The sequence below is a fragment of the Canis lupus genome, chromosome 7, assembly GCF_003254725.2.
Source record: "Canis lupus dingo isolate Sandy chromosome 7, ASM325472v2, whole genome shotgun sequence".
NCBI lineage: Eukaryota > Metazoa > Chordata > Mammalia > Carnivora > Canidae > Canis > Canis lupus.
This window is the reverse complement of record NC_064249.1, coordinates 74,758,958-74,777,445: the sequence shown is the minus strand read 5'-3', so window position 1 is coordinate 74,777,445 and position 18,488 is coordinate 74,758,958. Positions and strand designations below refer to the sequence as shown.

Genomic DNA, 18,488 nt, shown 5'->3' with positions numbered 1-18,488 from the left:
CAGAACCTTCACCTACCCCAGAAAGTCCCCTCATGCCCTTTCCCGGCTGGTATCTAGATCCTCCCTCGTCAGAGGCACCGCTGATCTGATCGTTTTCTATTGTAAGATACCTTTTTTTTTTTTTCTTGACAGATGCTTTTCTTTTTTTCATACGTTCATCTTGTCTATTCTAGGATATCAAATAAATGGAGTCCTGCATTATGTACAGTAGCACATGCTCTTTTTGGTCTGGCTTCTTTCACTTAGCCTGATTTTTAAAAAAGATTTTATTTATTTATTCATGAGATACACAGAGAGAGGCTGAGACACAGGCAGAGGGAGAAGCAGGCTCTCTGCAGGACTCCATCCCAGGACCCTGGGATCATGCCCTGAGTCGAAGGCAGACACTCAACCACTGAGCCACGCAGGTGCCCCAGCATGATGTTTTTGAGATTCATCTGCGTTGTGTTGTGTATTGGTCATTTGTTTCTTTTTCTTGTTGAGAAGTATCACACCATATGAATATACTGAGATTTGTATATCCATCTCCGTATGGAGGGACACTTGAGAGTCCTCCATTTGGGATATTACACATATCCATTCTTTCATAAGGCTCATGGATATGTTTCATTTCACTTGGATAAATGCCCGGAATGGAACTTCTGAGCCATAGGGCAGGTACATGTTGTAGTCTCACACAAAACTCAGAGACTACAGTGCTGTCCCAATAATATATGGGTTCTAGTTGCTTCAGTGTTGGGACTGGTGTTTTTAATTTTAGCCATTCTAGTGGCTGAGTAGTGCTATCTTGTGGTTTTAATCATCTGTATCTTCCTGATGACTAATGGGATCCAGTGATTTGTCATGTGTTTATTGGCCAATGGTGAACCTTCTTTGCAAAGTACCTAATCATATCTTTTGACCTTTTAAAAATTGGGTTGTCTTTTTATTATTGAGTTATAACAGTTCTTTATTTGTCCCACATACTAGTTTTTAGTTTTGTGACTATTTTATCTAAGCCTATGGCTGGCCTCTTCATTTTCTTAACAGTCACTTGATGAACAAATGTTTTTAATTTTGGTGATGGCTAATTTCTCCATTTTTTTTCCTTTTATGATCACTGTTTTCTGTTTCCTGCCTAAGGAATGTTTCCCTACTCTTAGAGTCATAAAGATGTATGTTTTCCCTTAAAAGCTTTATTGCATTTATATTAACTTTTGCATTTAGGTTATAGCCCATCTCAGGTAACATTTTCTGTATAATGGAGGGGCGGGACAGGTACTGAGATTTATTTTTTCCATGTGAACATCTACTTATTTCTACACCATTTGTTGAAATGACTCTCCTTTGTTTACTGTATTGCTTTGGAACCTTTGTAGAAAATCAAACCAACTTTTGCTTCTGGCCAAGTTTTGACATTGGATAACAGACAGCCCAGGAAAGGTCATTCATGAGAGAGGGGAGAGAAATGAGGTGGTCCTACCATGCCCACAGCTGACTGCCTGGAGAGTCTCCAAGCCACAGTGCTAGGAGGGGGACTCAATCTGTGGTCTTCTTCAGCAGAGGAGTCTGAGGAGGGGATTCAGGGAGATGAAGGCAGCTGAAATTTCCAAGGCAGAATGTCAGAGAGGGGAGGGGGAACTCTACTCTTTCAGGCTGTGAGCGAGGGGCATAGCCAGTGGGTGTAGTCAGTAGGTTGGGGTCTGTTATTGCTCTGTTACCTTCCTGGCACAGAGGCATGCTCTGCCTCAGTGGGTTGCTGTTACCTTGTGCTCCATGTGGGGCCTGTGGGGTCAGAGGGTTTCCTCCACCTGCTTCATCGGTTCCTGCCTGTCCCTCCATGCTTGTACCCCCCTCCAGGAGACTGCGGTGGCTTATTCCTCCGTGTTAGGCTTGTGTGAGGAGATGGGGGCTCTCAGTTCTTTGGATCCTCCCTCAGCTTTAGGCACGGTCTCCTGCCTGGCCCTAGTCCTTTTCACGATGCCTAGCAGAGGCCATGATGTTCCTGTGCTGCCTGTTGTCCAATGTTAAAACCATTATTTCACAGATTTTTGTCCAGGTTTCCAGTGTTTTTATGGCTCAATGGTAAATCTGGTCCCCATTATACCATCTTGGCCAGAAGCAAAACTTCATTTGATTTTTGACAAAGGCTCCAGAGTAATATGATAAAAAGAGCTTGCATGTGAGTGCAGACCACTGCCCCTTGTGTCTGGAGCTCCTAGTCATTCTAAACTGTGACACTTGGGCCACACTTAAGAATTGATGACATTCCAGCTATTTCCTTCCTACGTGCTTCTCATGGTAGCCACGTGTTCTTCATCTTGACCAAAGGTGAATCAGCTTGTGTCTGTCTTTTCTCAGCTTGTCACCCTTCAAAATCTTGTTCATTTCACTGTCTAGTGCCTTTACTTCTTTGATGGGTTCAAGAAAAGTGATGATTTTTTTTTAGAGTATTCAGCTTTTTCTTGTTCTTAGAGTGGAAGCCATGATCTCTTGCCAAGCGAAATGAATCTCTGCCTAGTTCCTTTTAACAAACATTTGTTGAGCGCCTTGCTTGCTGCGCTCTGCATCTGCCGAGGAGATACAACATGGTCTTTGCCGTGTGCTGGCTGAACAGCTCATGCATCAAGCTAGTGGCATCACAATAGGATGTGTTCACTGGTGGTATGCGTGGCACTCACTGGAACACTCAGGGGAGCCAGCACCCAGGCCTGTCTGAGCAGCCCTGGGGAGTTAAGCTGGTGCCAAAGTCTCATCACACAGAAGAGCAGTGATTTCCAGGTGGACAGAGGAGAGGAGGACCTCACTGGCAGAGAATCACCACACCTTTGTTCATGATGAGCTGTAAGAACACGGCTGTCCTTGTGGGTCCTGACACTGATTTCCAAATTCGCTGCCGGCTGCTAGAGCTCCCTGACTATCACGCCTCAGAGCCCAGGTTAGATACCACCTTGTTATCTTGATTTTTCTACCCGACAACAACCCGACACAATCACAAGCCTCATCTCCCACTGTCCTATCACAGCTGTGTTGAACACTCCCGTGTACACAGTTCCTGGGCCTTTCTCATGAACCCCAACAGGTTTTCCCATCTCTGCATTCGAGAGATGGTACGAGCTGGCTTGGTATGAGCTCAGAAAACCCTGGAAGAGCCGAAGTCAAAGAATGTTCCTGTCTGCCCCATCAGGGGTCAGATTGCTCTCTGGATCTTGGGTCTGAACGGTACTCTTGCCAAAACAGTGTCTGGGAGATTAATGTACAGATTCTGGAGTCAGTTTCTTTATTTCTGATTGAAGAGAGGGGACCATCTTATTTCAGGCTGTCACTCCCTCCCGGAATTTGCAAGTCTGGTCTTTTTAAATGTTAACTTTTAAGGAGCTAAATTATTCATTCATTCCTCTCACCCAGTGACATTTTGATTGCTGCATTCACTGTTTAAATTTTTGAATGCTCTCAGATTCTCTTTGCGCCTGTCTCGGCCTAGTGATAATGGCAAGAGGATGAGAAGGAACCGTTCGTTGGCTCTGCAGCCTTGGCTCCAACTGTAATTGTACAGAGCAAGTGTCACTTAGACCTGGGAGACAAGGAAGGCATCTGTTTTCAGATTTGACATTCTTTCCCATGAGAAATGCTTGCCCATGTGTTTTGTTCCTGCCTTTTGCTTTCGCCTCTTTGCCTCTTACCAGCAGAACAATGTCACATTTTTTCCAGAACACAGTTCAGTCTTGGGTATGTGGGATAAAAGGATGCTTTGAAATATAAAACTCGAAAAATGTCCTAACCAGTGGTGAATTTTGGAAGAGTTAGGGTCATTGGATGAAAGTGTAAAGAACGGTTTCTCTACACGTGCCCATCACTAATTATGCAGATGTTTCAAATAAGGAAGACGGCACGTAACTGCGGTTGCCCTTACGCTCCCAGTTTTCAAGGTGGCACAGCTGAGGCAGGAGTGCAATCCAGACATCAGGAAGGCGGAGTGGAGCATGGCTCCGGGAAGTCAGGGCAGGGCTGGTTCTTGAAGGCTGGGTCAGAGCTGCTCGGGCGAGGCCTCCCAGACGAAAGGCAGCAGGTGCCAGAGGTGCCAGGGCACAGTGTTAGCTGGTCTCAGATTCAATCTACACAATAGGAACTAAATACCTATTTTCTTCATCTCTCCCCTTTTACGTATGCTGTATTTTTCCCTTTGTCTTCCAGCGAAACCACCCCACCGCCTAAAACATGAGCTCTTTGCAGATGATAGGTTCACATTGCTGTCCCTGCCCTATTTAATCTCTCTGTCTCATTTCTGTTTGACTCTCATTCCTTTTGTGATTTGACTTCACATCTCTTCCCACAGCCCTCCTGATGGCCTCTTTCCCCTCTTGCGTCCCGCAGCCACCTCTGTCCCCTTCCACCTGCCAGTGTGCAGCAAGCCAACTGTCTCCTTCTGAAGATGAATGTGGCACCGGGGTCTGGAGCAATTGGCAAATAATTACAGAAAGCTCTGTTTATATTTTCCTCACTAATATCCGCTTAACAAATGTTTGTTGAATACCTGCTGTTGAGATAGGCATATGCACAGAAATCCTCGTACATCTAGTCAAATCATAGGTGATATGAAGTATTAGAAGGCAAAAGTGCTATATAGCCCCAGAGGACTTCCCTTTAGGATGCTCATGGGAAGCTTAACAAGTGTGGTGATCTGGGGTAGATGGGGAGGGGTCTCAGGCTTGGAGGGGTCTGAAGGTCAGTCAGTTTGGATGGCCCTTTAACCAAAATATCTTATTTCTATCCTTTTACCAAAACAAGAAATGTCCATGACCACATTGCTAGAACCCCTCCCGTGATCTTAGTAGGGGCCCGTGAGTACAAGTCCTGAAGCTTAAATCTCATTGGCTTCACAGTACATCTGCCACTGGAGATGATGTTTGAGTTTTTTTTTTATATATATATGTATTTATTCATGAGAGACACAGAGAGAGAGAGACAGAGACACAGGCAGAAGGAGAAGCAGGCCCTCCAGGGAGCCCGATGCAGGACTCAATCCCAGGACCCCGGGATCACGCCCTGAGCCAAAGGCAGATGCTCAACCACTGAGCCACCCAGACACCCTGAGTTGGGTTTTGAAGGCTGTCTAGGAGTTTTCCAGCTAAAGAAAGAACGCAATAACCAACCTGGCAAAGCTATTTGTATCTGCAAGGGCCAAAGACGTGAAAATGATGTGTATGACAACATTGATTGTATGGGGTGAGTGATGGGGGATGATATCAGAGAAACCATCCTGGGGTCAGATCCAAGATGATCTTGATGTCTCAGGAGTTTTTTTTTTTTTTTTAAGATTAAAAAAAAACTTTTTAAAGATTTTATTTGACACACACACACACACACACACACACAGAGCACAAGCAGGGAGAGGGAGAGGGAGAAGCACGCGCTCTGCTGAGCAGGGAGCCCAACATGGGGCTCGATCCCGGGGCCCCGGGATCATGACCTGAGTCAAAGGCAGATGCTTAACTGACTGAGCCACCCAGGCACCCCTCAGGAGTTTTGATTATGTCATATACTCAAGAGAGTTTTTCACAAAAGAATAGTATGACCAGATTCGTTTTCAAACAACTCTTCTAGAGCGAGATGAATAATAATTTGTTATTAGAAGTACCTAAAAACCCTTGATGACTGATATCTACTTCCCGAGTCCAGAGTTACTGAGGTTTCAATGAATGAATCTGATATAAATAGAATCTATATGAATATAGAAGAATCTATTTATATATGAATCTATATAAATAGATCCTATAAAAATATACAACGAAGTGGGTATAAAGCAAGTTTCGGAACACTGAAACTGTATGATATCATTTATGTAAAAAAAAAAGTATAAATCCTACCACACTGTGTCCTGTTTCTGGATGCACACACCACACGCTCTCAGGAACCTCACCGTATTTCCCCTAGGAGCAATGATTCAATGTAATTTACGTAATATATAAATGTTAGCAAATGTTAACTATTGATTTTGAATAGGGGATAAATGAGTATTTTTCTGCTATTCTTTGTTAGTCTCTGTAATTTTGTTCAAAAAGAAAAGAAACAATTTGGGGTGTAAACATGGGGTGATTTAAAAAATTTTCTTTCCCGTTAAATTGATATTAGCTTGATATATCTCACATATATGTATATATGTGAGAACTGATATTTACAGTTTTCACATTAAAAAAATCAAAAGGAGAGGTCAGGGACTTCTGAATCAAGGATATCAAGGGAGAAGCCCGCTAAGGTAATCTTTAGCACCAGATAAACATCGAAAGACTTGTTCTCAGCCTCTGCATTAGTCTCGGATTGGACCCAGACTTCACTGGCTCACTCTGGAATCTGTGTTCAGATTTGCATGAGGCCTCCAGCGCATTCTAATCCATCTCAGTTGGCCATACCTCATCTGTTGGTCTTTCTAACCCCAGCGCTGAGCTGACAAAAGTCGCATGGTGCCAGGAGACAGGGGTTCCCGGCTGGAGGAAGACAGACGCCAGTCAGAACAAGGCCCCTGCCCAGAGCACCACCCAAGGGGCAGCCTTTGGAGTCAGTGGGGCGGCCAGACATGGAGCCGGGTCCCCGTGTACCTCCAAGTTGCTCTGATGCTTGCCTGGTTCAGATGAAAGCCAGGAGCTTTGCTTTTCATCTTTATAGGATGGAGAAAGTTGTTCTGTCTTTCTCTTTCCAAATCAGCAACACTTGCTATCATTTAGTGAAAAATAGAGGAAGTGAGGCTATTTTGGCGTCAGATGCGGTACTGGAACTCTTAAGCCTATTTTCAATCTATCATAGCAACACAACAAACATAAAACATCCTTATTCTAGTCTTGTTTCATGTATTTTTCCCCAGACTATTTTCAATCATCAAAGAATAAATGAGTTGCCCCTTAAGCTGGGCAGTTTACCAAGATGCTGCTCCAAAACGGAAAGAGTATTTATCGTTTTTCTAATGCTGAGTCAGGGAGGGCTTTGTGGGAAGGCTTTGTATTTGGATATTGCATGTTTGGGGTTTATTCACTCAACTCCTGTTTTTTATTGGGTTCAATGTCTCCAGTACATCAGGAAATCAAGAGGGAGCCAGCAAAAAAGGTCCCTGAGTCCTTAAGGTGCATGTACATCTAGTGAGATAATTAGAGGAAATAATTAAAGAATAAACTGAAGCCAATGGTCCACGTGGCTGCATGGTCTGTCTTCAGCAGAGGACTCAGAATCGTCCTCACCACCTTGACTCCTTCATCCAGCCCTTCTACATTGTTGACGATCCATCCAACAGATAAGCTTCTCTTCAATATGTCAGTGACCTTCACTTTGACTGCTTTTCAAACACATTGTTCCTGGGGTCATAGTCTTCATTGTGTTATCGCCTGGAAGTGTTCTGTCTCTGAGATCAGAAGCTTCAATGTTTTGCTCAGGCCATCTGCAGAGACTGCGACAAGGCCTTTAATTGTCACTGTTCAGAATGAAGCCTGCGTTTTCTAGTCTCCCTTCTAACTAGGTGTGGTGATGTGACTCAGTAGTACTAGTTTGACGGGATGTAAACAGAAGCTATAAATGCAATTCTTGAAAACTGTCCTAATAGGAAGGGGCAATTCATTCTTTACTCCTTCCCTTGCATTGGGTGGAATAAGGCTGTGATAACTGGGGCGTGAGCGGCCGTATTGGGCCATGAGTTAGAAGCTATCATTGAGGTTGAGGGTGACAGAGCAACTTGCTTCCTTATGATTTTGGATGTGGGCTCTGCATTTGCCTGTTTCCATGGGCTAAACTAGTCTTGTTTATGGTATTCTTGGTTTTCTGTCCCTGGTAGCCAATCCCAATGCTCAAGTTTGTAGCTCTCTTTTTGTCATTATGTTTCTATCTCAACCTCATCAAGACCACAGTCCTCTTTACTCCAGATTCTCTCTTGATATTATTTCCTTCACCATCCAAAAAGAAATTGATCCACTGTCCTCCTGGCCGTGCAATGAAGGCTCTGTTTGTAGATCTGATTCTGGAGGAAAGCCTGCTTCTCTCACAGCTATGGCTGAAGCCCAGGGGACAACAATTTTACCAAGACCACTGATCCTGCAGAGGGGCCGATGGCACTGAGCACAACTCAGGGCTGTGTGCTGCTTCGTAAGTGGCATTGAGCAGAGCCCACGGAAGGATGCATGCCTGTTCAAGGAGACCCTATGGATACAGATGGTCCTTTTATAGCTGTTGCCTCAGCAGAAGTCTCAGGCTTCTGTGAACTGTAGCCCAGACAGGGAGCATTGCAGAGAATGAGGTGGGACTGGGCCCCATCCCTGGCTCGCAGGTTAGGAGGAACCACCACCTCCTTAATAAGAAGGAGGCTGTGATCCGCAGCCCGTGTTTGTGATTCTGATCTGGATGCTGTGTTGGAGTATTTCCTAACGTAGGTGTGAGTAAAGTCAGTCGCTATAAATCCTTTTGCTATCCTCGTGGAACTCTGAATTCAAGAACCTAGCTAGATAGATTTTACAAGGAAAATTTGAATTGGAAGGGCCCCGTCTGAGTCAAGAGTCTCATCCTCAAAGCGGATAAACTGAAACGATGTCGTTGTGGGGTTCACCTTTGTTTGCATCTGCTACTCACAGGGTAGAATGGGGCCCAGCCTCTGTGTGCTTAGTACTGCAGTATTCTACACGGATACTGCCTATAGTGAAGTGGAATTACGCCTTTCTCTTGTGCTGGACTCAGGAGTTCCTTGACACAGGTCTCTACTGACTCATCTCCATATCCCTGCAACCAAGACTGGAATTCAGTAGATACTTAATGAATATTTTTGTTGATTGACCGAGTAAACGAATCTTGACTACCATATGAATATGTAATTAGGCCTTACAGTGGAAACATAATCACATAATAGTAACTCAGCTGACTGGATTTATTGAAAGGAAAGACTATCCACAGGCCCTGTAAGATGAATTAACTTACACTCATCTTAAGATCTGTAAGATGATACTGTTCCTGGAGTAATGTAGGAATGTGATCAGATGTTGGAAGGAAGGTTGGATTATGGTTGGCCTCGTGGTCCATGTAGAATTGTATTGTGACTAACAGAAGGGCACATAAGGCCCATGTGATCTGTATTCACAGCTCTCTCTCTCTCTTGCCCTTCACGTGTATGAGAAAGAACAAGTGGTACGAAATAGCTCCTTGCCCCAGGAGATCCTGGTGTACAGCCCATAATAGGAGATGCTCTGGAAGGGGGAGAAAGTTTTGCCCTGGCTGCTTAGTGTAGGGTAGCCAGTTGGCCTGGAGCTACAGTTCCCTGAGAGATGGGCTGGCCCACTTAGGGGGGAATTGTGGCTTTGGGGTGACATGATCCTTAGGTGCATCTTAGGTGGGGGATAACTGTTAATGCCCTGGTGAAGGTTATCAGGTGGCTTTTCCTTGTGGGAGCCATGGATCTATTATTAGGGCTTTCATGAAAACATCTTTTGACAAATTCCACTGATGGTCTTTTGTTACTCATACAGTGTCCCACTACCATTTTTCCCTTCCTTTTCCTACAAAACCATCCCTTCTTCTGAGCTGAGAGAATGTACTGAGGATCTCTGAATAACCAGTGCCTCAGCATGAACGAGAACATGAAGTAAATGGAGGATGGACAGATGGATGGCTGGCTGGGTGGGTAGACAGGGGATGACTGAACAAACAGGAAGAAACTGATGATAATAATAAAGGAGTAAAACCAAGAATTAGGGCGGGGGCCTAGGGCATCTCTGTGTTATCTGGTTTGGCCGGCAGATAGGCATCTAGTTATCAGAGCCCAACAGTAGCCTAAAACCCGATCGGGATTTGAAGCACACCCTAGTCTAAGCCCTGCTCATTTGTTACCTTGTGTCTGTAAATGCTTCATGATGGCATAACCTGCACAATTAAGACAACAACGGACATTGGAGAGCAGTGATTAGGGGAGGAAGGAAATAATTTGTGTATATTTCCAGGAAGATTTTGAGAAATGGCTTATTCACGTGGGTCACCTATTTTTGATAAAATGTCTTCTTACAGAAGCACAGTACTCGACAAAAGTCTGCACACGAATGCTCTTGGCCTCAGGCCACCTCAGACACTGGTGTGCCTCTGTCCTCAATCACCCTTGGTGTCTGGTGCAACGGCTCAGCTCGGGTTGAAACCAGCTTTGTTTGCAACTGTGTGTTTGCCAACATTTTCAAATGGCACCACAATGCATCTCAATATGTGTTGATACCGTAGCAAATGCTTGGCTGGGCAGTTTTTCTCTGTGATAGGTCTGGTGCCAAAGCTGTCAGTAACTTGCGGGCAGGAACCCAGTCTGTTCCGGCTCCTACCACGTGGCCAGCCCCAGTGGAGAGCCAAGCACTTGGTAGAGATCAGGCGTTTGCTGAGTGACTGAACGAAAGTCACCACTGTCGAGAGCACTGGAGTGGGACTTGTCTTTTCAGGACTAAGGCGGGGGGTCTTTTTACAAGGTCTCTGGGTTCTGACTCCTCATAAACCACCTGTGGGGCTTAACCAGTTTTATTTGCAGGTGATTGCAGAGGATTGAGCTTCTCATCTCTGTGATACCATTGCTGAGCCACCAGCAGAGGAGCCATACTGTCCCTTGGGCCTTAAGGCCCTTGAGCTTCATCTTGTCCTAACATGCTGTCCTGAATGTATGTGCTTGTGCATGTGCCTCCTTCTCTGGAGGCAGGAATCAGCTTTATTTGACTCTCATCCAGAGTCTAGCAGAGTAGCCTGTACGGGTGGGCACTCGCTATGTGTTTGTTGAGCGAATGGGCAAATGGACACAGAACCTCACTGCTGCACTTCACAGATGGCCCCCAAATGGTACACGGGAGGAAACAGATCACTAATGATGTGTTTCTGCAGATATTTAGAAATGCTACTGGAAGCTTTCTGCACTGAGCTGGGACAGAGGATAAATGGTGCAGAAGGAGCACCTGTTGGCTGCTGGGTGTGAGCACAGGCTTTGGGTCAGATGATTCAGGATCTGAGCAGCTATTTCCACAATTATTGCCTATAAACAACCTAACCTCTCTGAGACTCAGTTTCCTCATCTATAAGATGCTTAGGATTATTGTAGTAAATAGGATAATACCTGGTACACGGCTGAGTGCTGAATAAATGATTGTTACCACGTTAGTTATTAATTATAATTCTTGCATGTATTAGGCCCAGCCAGTGATTGTGGGGCTTAGGTGGAGGAGGAACACAAACTGGCCAGTTTACTGGAGGCAAAGGGAGACGGGAGGTTTCCAACAGCTCTCTGCTCCAGTCACCCTTTGTCTTCTTCCCATGAAATAGCTCAGGATCTGCTTGGCCCATAGTGGGAAGGGGCCTCTGAGAGGTGCCCTGGGAGTGGGGAAGGGCCAAGCGACCAGAGGACTTGCATGACTGAAAGTTGTAGAAAGGACTGAGGAAGAATGACTAATGGGAGACAGGCACTCCATTCAGGTCCCCAAATCATAACTGTATTAAATGAATGATGTGTATGAAAGTACTCTGTGAAGCCATGGCTGTGTCTGCAAATCATAGCTATTAGCATCACAGTGTGCTTATTATGGTGCCTTGGGTGGTTCTGCCAGGCAGGGCATCTTTCAGGTTTCTTGGGTTAGGCTATATTCCTTAAATGTTAAGGCATTTATTTATATTTATTAAAAATTTATTATTCCTTAAATGTCCTCCCACCCCCCCAAAATTAGAAACAAGAGTATTGAACCCAACAAAGCACTTTTTTTATAATAAATTTATTTTTTATTGGTGTTCAATTTGCCAACATACAGAATAACACCCAGTGCTCATCCCGTCTAGTGCTCCCCTCAGTGCCCGCCACCCAGTCACCCCCACCCCTGCCCTCCTCCCCTTCCACCACCCCTAGTTCGTTTCCCAGAGTTAGGAGTCTTCCATGTTCTATCTCCCTTTCTGATATTTCCCACACATTTCTTCTCCCTTCCCCTCTATTCCCTTTCACTATTATTTATATTCCCCAAATGAATGAGAACATATAATGTTTGTCCTTCTCCGACTGACTTACTTCACTCAGCATAATACCCTCCAGTTCCATCCACGTCGATGCAAATGGTGGGTATTTGTCGTTTCTAATGGCTGAGGAATATTCCATTGTATACATAAACCACAGCTTCTTTATCCATTCATCTTTCAATGGACACCGAGGCTCCTTCCACAGTTTGGCTATTGTGAACATTGCTGCTAGAAACATCGGGGTGCAGGTGTCCCGGCGTTTCATTGCATCTGAATCTTTGGGGTAAATCCCCAACAGTGCAATTGCTGGGTCGTAGGGCAGGTCTATTTTTAACTCTTTGAGGAACCTCCACACAGTTTTCCAGAGTGGCTGCACCAGTTCACATCCCCACCAACAGTGCAAGAGGGTTCCCTTTTCTCCACATCCTCTCCCACATTTGTTGTTTCCTGTCTTGTTAATTTTCCCCATTCTCACTGGTGTGAGGTGGGATCTCATCGTGGTTTTGATTTGTATTTCCCTGATGGCAAGTGATGCGGAGCATTTTCTCATGTGTTTGTTGGCCATGTCTATGACTTCCTCTGTGAGATTTCTCTTCATGTCTTTTGCCCATTTCATGATTGGATTGTTTGTTTCTTTGGTGTTGAGTTTAATAAGTTCTTTATAGATCTTGGAAACTAGCCCTTTATCTGATACGTCATTTGCAAATATCTTCTCCCATTCTGTAGGTTGTCTTTGAGTTTTGTTGACTGTATCCTTTGCTGTGCAAAAGCTTCTTATCTTGATGAAGTCCCAATAGTTCATTTTTGCTTTTGTTTCTTTTGCCTTCGTGGATGTATCTTGCAAGAAGTTGCTGTGGCTGAGTTCAAAAAGGGTGTTGCCTGTGTTCTCCTCTAGGATTTTGATGGAATCTTGTCTCACATTTAGATCTTTCATCCATTTTGAGTGTATCTTTGTGTCTGGTGCAAGAGAGTGGTCTAGTTTCATTCTTCTGCGTGTGGATGTCTAATTTTCCCAGCACCATTTATTGAAGAGACTGTCTTTCTTCCGGTGGATAGTCTTTCCTCCTTTGTCGAATATTAGTTGACCATAAAGTTGAGGGTCAACTTCTGGATTCTCTATTCTGTTCCACTGATCTATGTGTCTGTTTTTGTGCCAGTACCACACTGTCTTAATGACCACAGCTTTGTAGTACAACCTGAAATCTGGCATTGTGATGCCCCCAGCTAGGGTTTTCTTTTTTAATATTCCCCTGGCTATTCGGGGTCTTTTCTGATTCCACACAAATCTTAAGATGATTTGTTCCAACTCTCTGAAGAAAGTCCATGGTATTTTGATAGGGATTGCATTAAACGTGTACATTGCCCTGGGTAACATTGATATTTTCACAATATTAATTCTTCCAATCCATGAGCATGGAATATTTTTCCATCTCTTTGTGTCTTCCTCAATTTCTTTCAGAAGTGTTCTATAGTTTTTAGGGTATAGATCCTTTACCTCTTTGGTTAGGTTTATTCCTAGGTATCTTATGCTTTTGGGTGCCATTGTAAATGGGATTGACTCCTTAATTTCTCTTTCTTCAGTCTCATTGTTAGTGTATAGAAATGCCACTGACTTCTGGGCATTGATTTTGTATCCTGCCACACTGCCGAATTGCTGTATGAGTTCTAGCAATCTTGGGGTGGAGGCTTTTGGGTTTTCTATGTAGAGCATCATGTCATCGGCGAGGAGGGAGAGTTCGACTTCTTCTTTGCCAATTCGAATGCCTTTAATGTCTTTTTGTTGTCTTATTGCTGAGGCTAGGACTTCCAGTACTATGTTGAATAGCAGGGGTGAGAGTGGACATCCCTGTCTTGTTCCTGATCTTAGGGGAAAGGCTCCCAGTGCTTCCCCATTGAGAATGATATTTGCTGTGGGCTTTTCGTAGATGGCTTTTAAGATGTTGAGGAATGTTCCCTCTATCCCTACACTCTGAAGAGTTTTGATCAGGAATGGATGCTGTATTTTGTCAAATGCTTTCTCTGCATCTATTGAGAGGATCATATGGTTCTTGTTTTTTCTCTTGCTGATATGATGAATCACATTGATTGTTTTACGAGTGTTGAACCAGCCTTGTGTCCCGGGAATAAATCCTACTTGGTCATGGTGAATAATTTTCTTAATGTACTGTTGGATCCTATTGGCTAGTATCTTGTTGAGAATTTTTGCATCCATGTTCATCAGGGATATTGGTCTGTAATTCCCCTTTTTGGTGGGGTCTTTGTCTGGTTTTGGAATTAAGGTGATGCTGGCCTCATAGAATGAATTTGGAAGTACTCCATCTCTTGCTATCTTTCCAAATAGCTTTAGTAGAATAGGTATGGTTTCTTCTTCAAATGTTTGATAGAATTCCCCAGGGAAGCCATCTGGCCCTGGACTTTTGTGTCTTGGGAGGTTTTTGATGACTGCTTCAATTTCCTCCCTGGTTATTGGCCTGTTCAGGTTTTCTATTTCTTCCAGTTCCAGTTTTGGTAGTTTGTGGCTTTTCAGAAATGTGTCCATTTCTTCTAGATTGCCTAATTTATTGGCATATAGCTGTTCATAATATGTTTTTAAGATCGTTTGTATTTCCTTGGTGTTGGTAGTGATCTCTCCTTTCTCATTCATGATTTTATTAATTTGAGTCTTCTCTCTCTCCTTTTTAATAAGGCTGGCTAATGGTTTATCTATCTTATTAATTCTTTCAAAGAACCAACTCCTGGTTCTGTTGATCTGTTCCACAGATCTTCTGGTCTCGATTTCATTGAGTTCTGCTTGAATCTTTATTAACTCTCTTCTTCTGCTGGGTGTAGGATCTATTTGCTGTTTTTTCTCTAGCTCCTTTAGGTGTAAGGTTAGCTTTTGTATTTGAGATCTTTTCAGTTTTTGGATGGATGCTTGTATTCCATGTATTTCCCCCTCAGGACAGCCTTTGCTGCATCCCAAAGATTTTGAACGGTTGTATCTTCATTCTCATTAGTTTCCATGAATCTTTTTAATTCTTAATTTCCTGGTTGACCCTTTCATCTTTTAGCAAGATGGTCCTTAGCCTCCACATGTTTGAAGTCTTTCCAAACTTCTTGCCAACAAAGCACTTCTTGAGGACCTGCTAATTTGTGCAGGGCACTGTGAAGTTACATGGAAGAGAAACCCTACCTTCATGGGCTCACAACCCAGTGCACCTGCAAAGTCACATTGCCTTAATTCAGGGTTCCAAGGAGGCCAGGAATAGATCCCTTGGGCTTTTGTATTATTATTCGAGTGGGAGAGCAAAATGAGGGGGCAGAAAGCTGGAAGTACAGACGCCTTCTTTGGCAAGTGCACAGCCATATGCTGGGAGTGTGCTGCCCACGGGAGTGCTCCTGCCCAGGAGAAAGCAGATCTAAAGGCAGAAGAGGAGGTAGGTGTCTGGCCTCCAAAGCACATGCCCTATCCACTCACCTGGAGCAGTGACTTGAAGCCCAATTTACCATTTCGACCTGTTTGGTCGAAATGCCAGTCATGTGCTCACCAGATGTGGGTACCGATGCTCCTGAGTGATGTGTGCGAGGTGTCGCTAGGCCACCAGGCAGCTGGGCTCCTGGCACTTCCCGACCGGTCCCCGTTTTGCCCCCCAGCCCCGCTGCGCTCAGTGCAGACCCAGGCCTGGCCCAGTGGTGGTGGAAGCTGCCCACTGTCCAGCTGGGCGCCTGGGTAGCCAGTTAAGGCTGGATCTGACCTCTGCAGTGGCCACTGGCTGCTTTATGGGGCATCAGTGCCTTGAGTATAGTGTCCCAAATTTCACTTAAAAAAAAAAAAAAAAAAAAAAGAAAGAAAAAGTCTGCTTGGTTCTGGCTCCTCCCCAAAGTGGGTCAGGGTAAATTTAGACAGGATCTTTAGTGGCTCCGAGAATTCAATTTGTTCAATTCGCTTTAAGTTCAATTTGAGCTTGACCTCTGAGGACACAGTGTTCTCAGGGGAAGATGTTCCTGCCTTGTTATTTTAGGGTTTTGCTTTAACCAGTATGGCCTGGGAAGGGCCTTCAGGATGGAGGTGTAGCCAACAAGGCAAGAAGTGACTGGAGAGACCCTCTTTTGTGGCCGAGGGAAAGGTGGCTTTTCATACCCAGAAATCCTCTCTGCTTTCTCAAAATTGCCAGCACAAGTGACCCTACAACCCTGCAACCCCATAACCCCTAGGGGTAAAGTCTGACTTAGCAAAGCTGTGGCTGCTCCAGAATTCCTATAGAGGAGTGACCTTGGGGGCTCATCCTAGTTGAATGGGGACTCGGAAAATTTTTGAAACTGTTTTCATGTTCCATCGCAGTGAAAAGTTAATAGTTCCTATTAAATAAAGGGGTGAGGGGATAATAGAGATGAGAAGAGGTAGGCTAAATACCCCTGTCTCCCCCTTCCAGGCCTGCCCCAGCCAACCCTGGTGCTGCTCCCACCAGAGTCATGGTTTTGGCTCTTGCTCACATGGCAGGTGTGGGGTGGGAGGGCACGTGGAGCAGGGCACTGGCCCCTCCCTAGTGTTGAACACATATTTTAAGTAAACAAAGTAAACCTGTGGTCATATACGAGGCTGCCAGGAGCCTCATCTAGTTCTGTGCTTCTATACTTTCCCTTCAAAGGATTACATTCAGAAATGTAGAAGTGCCTTGAGCACTTTCCCTGCCTTCTCCGGAATCCATGAAGCAAATGTAAATAATGCGTTCCCGGTGCCCGAGTTCATCCTTCTGTGTAAGGAGTTATGTGAGGGTTTAACAGGCCATGATCCCTTTAGGAAGGGCACCATGTTAATACAAGAAACAGTTGTGATCACACTGAGAAAAGGATTCTGGTCACATTGGTCAACTGAGGCTAATGTTACAATCTTGAAAGAGATGAACTCAATGAAATTGAAGACATGACTTGGTCTCAAGCTCCAGGGCAAAAGCAGTTGATCTGATTTGGGCCCAGGTCCACTGGGCAATCTAAATGTGTTCCATAGCAGGGTCACTTCAACAAGGTGACCTGGCCCCGTGTGTTCACCAGAGCAGGGTGGGGAATGGAGTGGGTCTGAGGCAGCTGCAAGCAGCTGTACGGTAAAGCCTCAGGATGAGTTTCGCTTTGCCAATTATTACCGTGTAACCTTGAAGCAATCAATGACTTTTCTGATCCTGTTCCTTTAGCTATGAGATTAGGGCAACAGCCTGATTTACAGGATAATTGAGGGAATGAAATCAGATGATATTCCCTTGTGTTTCTGGAGCAGTTCTTGGAGGACAGACACAGCGCTGACCCACTGTTTCAGTCTCCACAGCACCTAATGAGGTTATTCCCATCGTATGGAATGGAAAAACTGAACTCCAGAGACGGTAAGGACCATGACCACAGCCAGTGTCAGAAGTGGTATAAAACAGAATTAATTTGGATGGGGATCAATTCTTTAAAACTTCTTACACCCAGGTCTCACCCTAGAGCAAGTATATATCAAAAGTCTGGGTTAAGAGACAGGCTTTTATTTTATTTTATTTTTATTATTTTCTTTTATTTTTTTAAGCCCAGGTGATTCCAGTGTCCAGTGATGTTTGGAAACCACTAGGTTAAGAAATTTTCTACTGGTGGTTCTTGGTCCTGGCTGCAGTGGACCACCAGGGAAACATCTAAAATATACTGATGGCCACACCCACGGGAGTCTGATTTATGTGGCCAGGCCTTCCGGGCCTTATGCTACTTGGATGATTCTCAAACATAGTCCAGTAGAGACTGCTGTGCTAAGTTGCAGGGAAAGCACCCCCAGAAAATGGTTGCGTTCTTCCATTACTTAACACATCACCTTGGTCAGTTTGCTCTTAAGGTCTCTTCCAATCATTACTTGTAATTCTCTGGGGCAGTCACTACTCACCTTTGTCTCAGCTGGCTGGCACAAGGGAGGAGCTCAAGCCATATTTCTCCAACAGCAAGTGAAACTAGGAAGAAGCAAGGAGCAGGGAGCAGCATCGCTGGAATCTTTGACCTGTCCGGTCCTGCTTCATACATGTAGTCAATCAGTTCCATAAGAAGCACAGGTCTGCCTTCATCTGCCCTCTTGGCTAAAGGAACTGGAATATTTTTTTATTCTGAATTCGAAGAATTCAATAAGAAAAATAATAACTGTTTACATAACTTTAAGTTCTCTTATGACTTTGTTAGCATGAAGTATCACTTCTCCATGTTATGTGAAAATTTGAGCTGTTTGGATTTCCTCATATCATTCATACACGTATTTGTATTTTTTGGACCATTATTTCTGTCAGGATGGGCTAACGTATGCTGCATTAATGAACAATTCCCAAATCTCAGTGGCTTAACACAACAAGGACATATTTGTCCCTCATGCTGCATATTTAAAGTTGGCCTGTGTATGACAGTCACTCAGGGGCCCAGCCAGAGGGACATATGCTCCCACAACTGCCAAGGCACAAGATAAGTGGTGTACTAGCTCTTTAAACTTCCAGCAGGGGCAGCCTAGGTGGCTTAGCGGTTGAATGTCTACCTTCAGCTCAAGG

General features: G+C 44.5%; 1 long non-coding RNA gene across 1 annotated transcript; it reads left to right on the top strand.

Annotated features, from left to right (window-relative positions):
• Positions 1-2,672: 2,672 nt before the first annotated feature.
• LOC112648056 (uncharacterized) lies at positions 2,673-18,111 on the top strand. Its single transcript, XR_003128706.3, has 3 exons — positions 2,673-2,917; positions 17,213-17,315; positions 17,901-18,111. It is a non-coding gene; the product is annotated as an uncharacterized LOC112648056 (long non-coding RNA).
• Positions 18,112-18,488: the final 377 nt, after the last annotated feature.